The sequence below is a fragment of the Rhincodon typus genome, chromosome 7 (genome assembly GCF_021869965.1).
Source record: "Rhincodon typus isolate 14 chromosome 7, sRhiTyp1.1, whole genome shotgun sequence".
NCBI classification, from domain to species: Eukaryota; Metazoa; Chordata; class Chondrichthyes; order Orectolobiformes; family Rhincodontidae; genus Rhincodon; species Rhincodon typus.
Window position 1 is genome coordinate 32,404,045 of NC_063338.1, and position 10,850 is coordinate 32,414,894.

General features: G+C 41.6%; 2 protein-coding genes across 2 annotated transcripts in view; one reads left to right on the forward strand and one right to left on the reverse strand.

Annotated features, from left to right (window-relative positions):
• LOC109933224 (inositol polyphosphate 1-phosphatase) overlaps nucleotides 1-2,782 on the reverse strand; it is a 79,812-nt gene extending 77,030 nt beyond the window's left edge. The window contains exon 1 of the mRNA XM_048599542.1: nucleotides 2,583-2,782. The gene's annotated coding sequence lies outside the window, so the exon portion shown is untranslated. The remainder of the gene's footprint in view (nucleotides 1-2,582) is intronic.
• hibch (3-hydroxyisobutyryl-CoA hydrolase) overlaps nucleotides 1-10,850 on the forward strand; it is a 99,803-nt gene that overhangs the window by 6,176 nt on the left and 82,777 nt on the right. The window lies entirely within an intron of this gene.

Sequence of the window (10,850 nt, forward strand, 5' to 3'; positions counted from 1 at the left end):
TTCCCAACTGTCTGTCTCACATTATTTAGTCAATCTGCTATCCATGCTAATACAATATCTGCAACACCATGAGTTCTTGTCTTATCAAGAAGCCTAACATGTACCTAATCAAATTCATTCTGAAAATCCAAGTATATAACATACTCTGCTTCCCTTTATTGATCCTGCTTGCTACCTACTCAACGATAACGAATAAAGTTATCAGGAATGATATCCCCTTCATGAAAGCATGATGACTCTGCTTGATCATGTTATGTATTTCTAAATGCTCTGCTATTACATCCTTTAGAATAGACACAACATTTTCCCAATAATTGACATTAAACTAACTGGCCTACAGTTACCTGTGTTTTGTCTCTTTTCCTTTTTATATAAAGGTGTTGACAATTTTCCAATTATCTGGGACCTTTTCAGAATCTAAGGTTCTTGGGAGATTACTATCAGTGCATCCACAACCTCTGTAGCTACTGCCTTTCTCTTGTAGGGTGCATCCAATCAGGTCCAGTTGGCTTATTGGTCTTTAGCTCCATTAGTTTGTCAAGCACTTTTTCTTAAGTGATAGTTATTGTATTTATTTCCTCTTCTCCTTTTGCCTTTTGATTGTTTAGTAATATTGGAATGCTATTACTGTCTTTTACTATGAAGACTGATGCAAAGTATTAATTCAATTCCTCTGCCATTTCCTGGTTCCCCATTGTTATTTCCTCAGTCTCATTCATAAGGGGCCTATGTTCACTTTGGCTTCTATTCCTTTTTATGTGTTCATAGAAGTTCTTGCTGCCTGTATTAACATTACTTACAAGTTTACTTGCAAAGTTTAATTTCTTCCTCATTTGTTTTGGTTTGCATTTTGTTGGTTTTTAAAACATTCCTAATTCCCTGGTTCACCACTAATCTTTGCCACATTGTTTTTTATTTCAATTTCATGCTATCCTTAACTTCACTGGTTAACCCACAGTTGGCTTATCCCTTCCTAGAATCCTTCTTCCTCACTGGAACATGTCTTTGCTGAGGAGCCACGAACTATTTTCTCAACTATCTTGAATGCTAAACTCCTTTCTCAGTCCACTCCAGCCAGCTCCGCCCTCATTATTTTGTAATTAAACTTATCAGCTCAGCACAGTGAGTTCTAACCCAAGTTCCACCCTCTCAAACCAAATTCTAAGTTCTAACGTATTATGGTTACTGTTTCCTGGGGATTCTTCTTTAAATTCTGACATGATTTGTTAAACCTCTCTCCTTACACATCACTAAATCCAAAATAGCCTGATTCCTGGTTGAATCCGCAACAAATTAATCTGAATACACTCTATGAATTGCTCCTCATGGCTTCCTCTGCCTATCTGACTATCCCAATTTACATGAAGATTAAAGTCACCCATGATTAATGTACTGTCTTCCTTACATGTTTTCACTGTCCCACTCCACACCTACTGTTAGAGGCCTATAAACTACTTTTAGCCATGTCTTCTTTCCATTTTTATTTCCTACCTCCAACCGACATGGATTCGATATCTTTCTTGCTATCATACTTATTCCAATGCTTTCCCATCAACATTTCCTTCCTGCCTGTCCATTCAAAAAGTCACATACTCCTGAATATTTAGCTCTATGCTTTGATTTTTTTTAACTACGGCTCTGAAATGGCTGTAAGATCATACCCGTTGACCTGTACTTGTGCCATTTGTTTTGTTCAAGCTGCTTTAATCTGTGCAGGAGATGTACTTGCCAAGTGGCACGAGTGGGCCTACTTGTAATTGCCATTCAAGTTGAACGTCAGCCTAGTACTGACTGTTGAGGCCACACACAAGTAATTGTCAGTTCGGTGAAGGTAATTATTGTGCCACGTTCCCAACCCCCACACACAAAAAAACCCCGCAGCGTCAGCATCTATTGGAGAGAAGGGCCGCACAGAAAATTAGGATGTTATGTTAATTGTTGTTCTTGCTAACATGAAAGATGTCATTTCTAGCAATTCTCCTATATCAACCAAGGAAAGTACGTCTGACATATGTACCAAATAAAATTATAATTGGAGGGTACATGAAGCACATTCTAACCACACAATGCGAATGGCAGGACACAGCGGCGTCTGTTGTGTAGGCGGTCACTAAGCTTCCTTGCACTGCAGCGGGAGAGGAGGGGGGCGTAGAATCTGTGCAGGGTTACACTCAGCAGTAAGCAACCCGTGAGATAGCGGCTAAACTGACTGGGAACATATTCTCTATTGCACGGGCCAAGAAACTCCGATGAAATGGAAACAGCCCTGGTGAGAATCTGCGCCCTCCAGGTCATTTCCCCTCTGATGCGACTTTTGAGGTTTTTCAACCCGCTAATCGGAGCCCACCCTCAGCAATCCGCTGCGCGAAAAAGAATCCAAAATGCACCCTAGAGGTAATGGATAAGAGCGAAAGACCCGCCTTTCGCACTGGTACTTTTCTGTATGCCGTGTAGGTCTAGATCGCCAAGATGCCCATTCTAACATGTTAGGCCAAGCACATTCACCCCTAACTTCCTGCCCACATTTTCGGGTCTCCTAGTGAACAACAAGCCGCCACATACAAGCTGCTGGATCAGATTACCTTGAATGATCGCTGCTGGTCCGGCACTCAGATGCCCGCTGACACAGCAGCTCAGGAGGTCATTCTCTGCACAGGGGGTGCGGTGACTGCACAGTTAGCGGCAGCAGCGTGCAGTACACCAGCGGTTGAAATGACCCGATCTGCGGAAAGGGAGAACAGATGAGGCGGTAGATCTCTCTGACAAACACAGTCACACTCACGTCTCTATGGCTCGTTGTGATGGATGAGCGATGTCGCTTTGCGAAACCACCGGCTGTTCTCATGCAAGCCTCGAGTATGCAATGCAACGAAACTGCCACCCAGAGGGTGGTGTGTGAAATTACCGTCACGCTGTGAATTGCGCTAAAGAATCCACCAATAGCCCCTAATAAAAGTTGCACCGTTCAATTTTTTTAAACTGTTTTGCTCATTACTTTTAAAATGTAATACTAAAGCTTTTGGAAAGACATCATGTGATCAAGCAAAGTTAGCATGGCTTGATGAAAGTGAAATCATGCCTGACAAATTTACTAGAAGCCTTTGAATCGGTACAAGCAGGATAGGTAAAAGGGGAGAAGAGGATGTAAAAATAGATTTAGATTTCCAGAAGGCATTTGATAAAGTACCACACATTAGGCTACTTAATAAGTGCCCATAGTGTTGTGGTAGCATATTAGCATGGATAGGGGATTGGTTAACTAATAGAAAACAGAAAGGTAAATGGGCAGGTGATCATCAGACACCATTTCCGCCACCTCCAGCGAGATGCCACCACCAGACACATATTCCCCTCCCCTCCCTTGTCTGTCTTCCGCAGGAACCATTCCCTCTGGGACGCCTTGGTTCATACTTCCTTCACCCCCAACACCTCCCCACAGCCCTACAGCACCTTCCCATGTAACCAGCGAAGGTGCAACACCTGCCCATTTACCTCCTCCGTCCCCAGTATCCAAGGGCCCAAACATACCTTCCAGGTGAAGCAACGCCTCACCTGCACTTCCCAGAATCCAGTCTACTGCATTCACTGCTCACAGGGTGGTCTCCTTGACATTGGGGAAACGAAGCGTAGACTTGGCGACTGCTTCGTAGAACATCTACGTTCTGCTCACAAAAAAGACCCTAAACTACCTGTTGCCTGCCACTTTAACACACCACCCTGCTCCCTGGCCAACATCTATGTCTCTGGCTTGCTGCGGTGTTCCAGCGAAGCCTAACGCAGGCTGGAGGAACAACACCTCATTTTCCGCTTGGAGACCCTACAGCCCTCCGGACTCAATATTGAGTTCAATAATTTTAGGGCCTAAACTCTCCCATGTCCCAACCCCCTACCCCACACACCAGGCCTTGTTACCACATAGCCTGCCACTACACACCCCCTGTTGTTAGTCACTAACAGTCCCCATTAACAACTATTCACCCTCCCAGCCTGATCATTAGCAACTCCTTTGTCTGTCCAACTGTCTTTCTCTCTCTTTGGGCTCTATCCTATCATTTACTCCCTACCCTACCCACCTCCCTATTTTCTGCATAAAAACTGACGTTTTCCCAGCCACCATCAGTTCTGAGGAAGGGTCACCGGACCTGAAACGTTAACTCTGTTTTTTCCTTCACAGATGCTGCCAGATCTGCTGAGCTTTTCCAGCAACTTTATTTTTGTTCAGTATTTAGACCATAGCTGGAATACTGTGAACTGCTATTTTGGTTCTTTTATCTAAGGAAAGATATACTTGAATTGGAGGCAGTCCAGAGGAGACTCATTAGGGTTGATCCTGGATACGGAAGGATTGTCTAAGTTGAGTATTTTGACCATAAGACCATAAAACAGGAACAATAGTAGGCTATTCAACCACTTGAGCATGCTCTCCCATTCAATCAAATAATTGCGGATCCGACATTCTTCACATCCCCTTAACCTGCCTTTTCCCCATATCCTTTGATCCCACTACTAAACAATAATCTATCTATCTCAGCCTTAAATATATGTATAAGGACTCTGCTCCCACAGCTCTCTGTGTCAAGGAGTTCTGAAGATTCACAACCCTTTGAGAGAAGGAATTCTTCCACAGTCAAATTGACATCCTTTACTTTTGAGACAATACCCTCTGGTCCTAGACTGTCTTATGACCGTAAACATCCTCTCAACATTTAAGTCAAGCCCCTTAAGGCAAAATCCTGTACAGTGTAGCAGATCTCTTTATTCTTGCACTCCAAACCCCTTGCAATAAAGTCCAACATGCCATTTACCTTCCAAACTGCTTGTTGGACTTGCATGCTAACATTCTGTGTTCCTAGAATAAGTATACACACCTCTCCAAACATCAACATTTATAAGTTTCACATCTTTAAAAAAAGCAGAAGTAAACATATGAGTTGTTTAAGCATGCACTGTCCTTAAGAATGAAAGGGATGACAGATTCTAGCAATTTTATTGTACAAACCAAAGCCTCTATTCTGGATATCCATACTTACAATTCTGTACCTGTAGTGCATCTGATGCTTCCATTGTTAAAGGGGACAATTATCCTTCTTTATGGCTGGCATGAAAAGTGCTGTTTCACTGGTTCAAGATCAATTTTCATCACACAGCATTTAAAAGATCTTTTTTGGGTTTTTTGTTCATTTAATTCTCAAGAAGAGGTGTCACCTATTTAATTGGATACAGAAGGCAACACCTAAAGACTTAAGATTTACTCATAGACATCTACCTGGCAATTCTGATTTTTTGGGACATTTATCAATGGATATAGCCTTTGCTTTGGGAGTGATGCATATGTAGATTCCTAACATATATGTGTGATATAAAGCAATAATACAGTTTCTTCACACATATGAAAAGAAAGAAATTCTCAAATTTGTGACTTTTGTTAAATTTTACATTCTTGTATTCCTCCTTTTGTAAACCATGAAACAGCATTTCTCAATGCTAGCCATGAAGAATCTTAATAATCCTTCACAATTCAACAAATGCAGATAGCATGGACAGAGTTTTCCACTCTCTTGAGTGGCATGGGTGATAATAAGAAAGTTGGGAAAATTTGGCAAGACTTAAAAAATTTAGCATCTTGATGTTGAGAAAAATTTTTCAATTTTCTACTTAAGGTTTAAATGGTGACTTCAGAGTCTCACTATTAAGTGATACCTACCTTATTACTATGCACCAGTATCTCATTATTAGCCGAAACCATCTCATCAAATGCCAATTCCAGTTCTCCTCTCTTTCCCCAATAAAGATAATACCAATTCCTGACACAAAAGTCATAGCAGTAAATTGGTGGCAGCATCTTGTTGCTTGTTTCTCTGGGCCTTCAGCCAACTCTGTCTTCACCACAAACCTCTGCCTTCTCCACAGATACCATCCTCCTCCAAGCTAGTGGGCACAAGTAAACCACCTGCCTCATCTACACGTCTTCTGAAGAACCAACTCTCACATTACTTTAGCACTTCAGGACATCACTTTAAAGTTCATGGGTAGCCACAACTTGTAGGCTTCTGTTAGATCGCTTTGCACACAGAGTCACACAAGCATCTCATGCATCTACACAGTGTGTATTGTGTGGCTGTTCATTTCTTAGTGTTCATTCACTTTGTACTGGCTTCGAGGCTGCCAGCATCTGTGGCTTGCGTAGCATTTTAGCTCAGAGAAGAGGTGGCAGCTTGTCATAGTTCGGAGCATTGAACGATCATGGTGGTGGACACGCTATATGGCAGTGTGCTACGTCAGTGTCATATCTACAGGATGTGTCAGCAGCTTAAATGGCAAACACACTACGTTTGCTTCAACCAAATGGCCATGTCTAAAAGTCAAAGGGGACCAGGTGTCAATAAGTCGAAGCAGAATACAGTCAGTCAGGGCGAACCTCTACAATCAGTCAAGGAACTGGTCTGATTCCAGCATAGGAGTTAGACAGTGATGAGTCAGGTGTTTACCAGAGAACAGCGACTATGTCTTTTCAGTCTGAGGTTTAGGCCACCTTGAATCCTGCAGATCAAATGCAACCAGTCTGGGATTTACAGTTACATCAGTCAGGGTTCTGTGCATACTTCATTCTAGGGGCTGGCCATTCTCATTTAGGGCTGGGCTCACAAGTCAGTCCAGGTGATGGACCATGGTCAGACCTGGTGGTTTGGGAATTAATGGTCATTGGACTTATCAAGGGCCATCCATGGATTTTTGAGAAAAGTGGAAAACTTAAGTTAGGGATTGGGGTTCATTGGACAGGGTTGCTAAGGAAATTATTACACTGAAACAGGCCATGCACAAAACAATAGAGAAAATTAGATGTGTAGAGCGATAAAAGCTAGTTGAAATTAAGAATTAATTCCAGTATTAATAGAAGAGCATGCAGTATGGCTGAAAGAATTTTACTCGGTTGATTACCCATGGAGGTCTCCATATTCGTACATTAGTAGTCATGCTGTTCTCTGGGCAAACCCAGTGTTCTTTCCTCATGTGACATGAGGACTTAGCCACCCATTCCTGCTTCCAACCCCACCTCCCCCCCTCTCCCTGCCACACCTGTCCCCAAAGCCAGTCTTGGCCATCTTGGCCTGGTTTTCCTGCAATAAGACAAAATGTGAGATTGGTTATCATGGAAGTAAGTGGAAAAGCAGTTAGTGGTGGTGCATGATCAGGAAAGATGGTGAGGTATCCCCAGTCAGTGAGTAGGAAATGCAGAAGGTAGGAATTGTTAGTAATTTGGAAAAGTGAAATGGTGAGAGCCTTTGAGTACAAATGATGCATGCATTGTACGGGTTGTAGTCCATAAACCTTGACGAGATATGTGTGCAGTGTTGGAGTGAGTGGTGGTAGCTGTGACTGTGAGGTAGCAGAGAGAAGATGGTGACACTTATCCTTGTGGAGCACAGAAGATCATTAACCTCCTTTCTGTACTGCTGTGTATTGCATTCACCTGGGACACTGCACTGACCAGTATTGATATCTCTGTCCAGGTTGGCTGAGTTTGGTGGTGTGGCCTCCTTTGCTGGTCAGTACAATACCTCTCACCACCACCCCATCCACCAGCACTTTCAGGTCCCTGCCGATCAACCAAGGAGATATTTTTCCTTTCTGGGCCATGCCCTGAATATAGACGCTTAAGCACCACAAGAGTAGGGCAATTCCTGGCTTGCAGTCTCTGAAGGGTTTCCCTAGAGTGTCGGAGGCTGAGGGATGTCCTTACAAAGGTTTATAAAATCATTAGGGGCATGGATAGGGTGAACAGCCAAGGTCTTTTTCCTAGGGTGGGCGAGTCCAAAGCTAGAGGGCATAGGTTTAAGGTGCGAGGGGAAGGACTTAAAAAGTACTTGAGGGGTAATTTTTTTCACACAGAGGGTGGAACATGTATGGAACGAGCTGCAAGAGGAGGTGGTTGGTGGCAGATACATTTACAACATTTAAAAGGGGTCTGGATGAGTTTAGCTGGATATGGGCCAAATGCTATCAGTTAGGATTAGGTCAGGTTGGGATGTCTGGTTGGCACGGAAAAGTTGGACTGAAATGTTTGATTTTGTGCTGTATGACTCAATGACTCTAAGTGGTGTGCAGCTGAGCTATAAATATGGAGCCATTGGCATGAATGGTGAACACTTCACTTCTCCAGCTGTGCAATTCCATGAGGTAGAGGCTGCAGAGCCAGGATGTACAATTAATGATTTTGAAGAGTGTAAGATTACACAGGAAAAATCGCATGAGCCATGGTGGATCTGACTCTATGCACCCCACTCGAGAAATCATTTTGCTCTATTTGTATGTCAATGATCGTTTGGTAATACAATATTTCAGAAATATTTGATCAATATAAGCTATTCATCATCAACAGCACTGAGGTCAATTTAGAATTCAATTCTAAAAGTTGCTTTTTTATATGTGTTATCCTATTTTAATACTAGGCAAAAATGGTATTGAAATAAAAGCCATTTTTCCCATATTTAACACATCACAATAAATGAGGAGCACCACCAATTGACTTACTTTGCATTCTCAACTTCAAAAAGCAAAAGAAAATTAAAGTCATTGTACATTATAATATTTTAGTGAAACAATTAAGTCTTATAGAAAGTAGTATGTGTGATATTACTTGAATTAGTATTTGCGAAGAAATCTCCTTTGGAAATGACATATTGCATAGATTTTCATGCTATTAAAACTTCTAGCATATTTTGTTAAAAAACAGTGACACATTAAACTATATTAATAGCTTAAGTAATTACAAATGAAAGGCAATTAATATAAATTTCATTTGACAATTGAACTTTACAAGTTAACAAATTATTGTGACTTTTGAAGTCTCAAGTGACATAATTGCTGTTCGTCACTCTTGTCTTTTTCACTCTTAAAAGAGATGTAACGGCAGCACTTATTGCCCATCCATACTTGCCCTTGAGAAGATGATGATGGAGAGCTGCCTCTTTGAAGTGCTGAGGTCTACTTGATTGTTGGCACAATGAATAGAGACATCTTCATTAAAAAGATTAAAATTGTATTTACTCATAACAAATTTACTGGCATGAAGTGTGCATCTGATTGCCAGTGGATTTAAAACAATAGTATTAAATCCCATTTAACTATTACCTCTATGCTTGCTGGCCTACATTGATTCTAACCAAGGAAAATTTTGATTTTAAAATTCTCACCCTCATTTTCAAATACTTCCATTGCCTCACCCCTTCCTATCTTTGCAATCTATTCAGCCGCTCATCCCTCTGAGACAATGCACTCCTTTGATTCTGGCCTCTGGTAAATTATTGATTTTAATTACTCCTCTACTGGCAGCCAAGGGTTGATTATCTCAGTTGGCTGGACAGCTGGTTTGCAACACAGAGTAATACCAACAGCGCATGTTCAATTCCTACACCAGTTGAGCTAACGATGAAGGATTGTCCTTGGCAACATCTCCTCTCACCCTGAGGTTTGGTGACCCTCAGGTTAAACCAACCCCACCATCATCAGTCATCTCTCTCTAATGAAAGAGCAGCCTATTATCTGGTAAGACTATGGATGACTGTTATTGGGTGGCTGGTCCTTCAGTTGCCCAGGCCCCAAGCTGTGGAATACCAGCTTGGCATCTCTCTGCTTCTTTACTTCAGATCCTTCATAAGGTATTCTTATGACCAAATTTATCCCTCTGTAGCTCAGTCATGTTTAGTTTTATAAGGCTGTTGTTAAGTGCCTGGGCGAATTTAATAACGTGAAAGCTGCTATATAAATAGAAGTTGTTTTGTCAAAATTAATGTGTTGACAGTATTTTTATTTATAATAATCACACGCAGATTATACGTGGCTTTAATCCCTAAAAGTGAAATTTGTGGTGCTTGAACTGCATTTAGTGCACAGGATGCTGGCGATTTCCCCGTGACAGCTACAATTGCATAAAAAAATTGAGGACGAAACAAACCAACACCGTACCTTGCAAGGTATATACATGTATGAGAGTTGTGGTTCAATTAATTAAGCACTGGCATTATATTTATAGCCCTATAATTAAACCTTCTGTTGGGCTGCCTGTACATGTCTTGGTGTATTTTTCTAAGTATATCACTTCTTTAGGCAAAATACAAGATTCGGTATAGTGTATTTTCTAATATATGTAATCCATATGAAGAGTGTAAAAAATGTACAAGGATGAGATTGATTCATTTCCCCCCTCAAACAAAAAGATTATCTGGGAATAGACAGGCGTATGTGCTAAGACTAATCGCGAAAATCGTTGCCCTGTTCGTTAAAGAGTTCGAATTTAGAAACTTAATTGCTTTCATTCCAAAGACGTGAGGATGCAGTTTGCAAGATTTCACATCTGAGGTGCCTGTCGTGTGTGTGTGTGTGTTGGAGGTGGGGCGGAAACAAACTATTTCGCCTATGTGTTTTTTAAATAAAATCTATAGCTTGTAAATTGCGGCTTCAACCTGAGAGATTCGAGTGAGTTGACTGTAGGTCAAGGGATTATATTGTGAAAGACATCTGAGGATGACCAGGAAAATGCATGGAATGAATTGCATTCAGCTCTTCCAACATCCACAGTGCACACTTTGTCATTTCTAATGTTAACCAAACACCAAAACGAGGACAGCAGCACGTTCCTTACAAGACGTAGGTTTAATAATGGCTGTAGGTATTTTTAACCAACCCGTTCAGAAAGTACTGCGACACACACTTGGAGCAGGTGGGATTTGACCCAGGTTTACCTGGCTCAGAGGCAGTGACACTGCCACTGCATCGCAATAGCCCTTTTCAGCTTTGAACTCTAGACAACAAGGTGCAGGGCTGGATGAACACAGCAGGCCAAGCAGCAT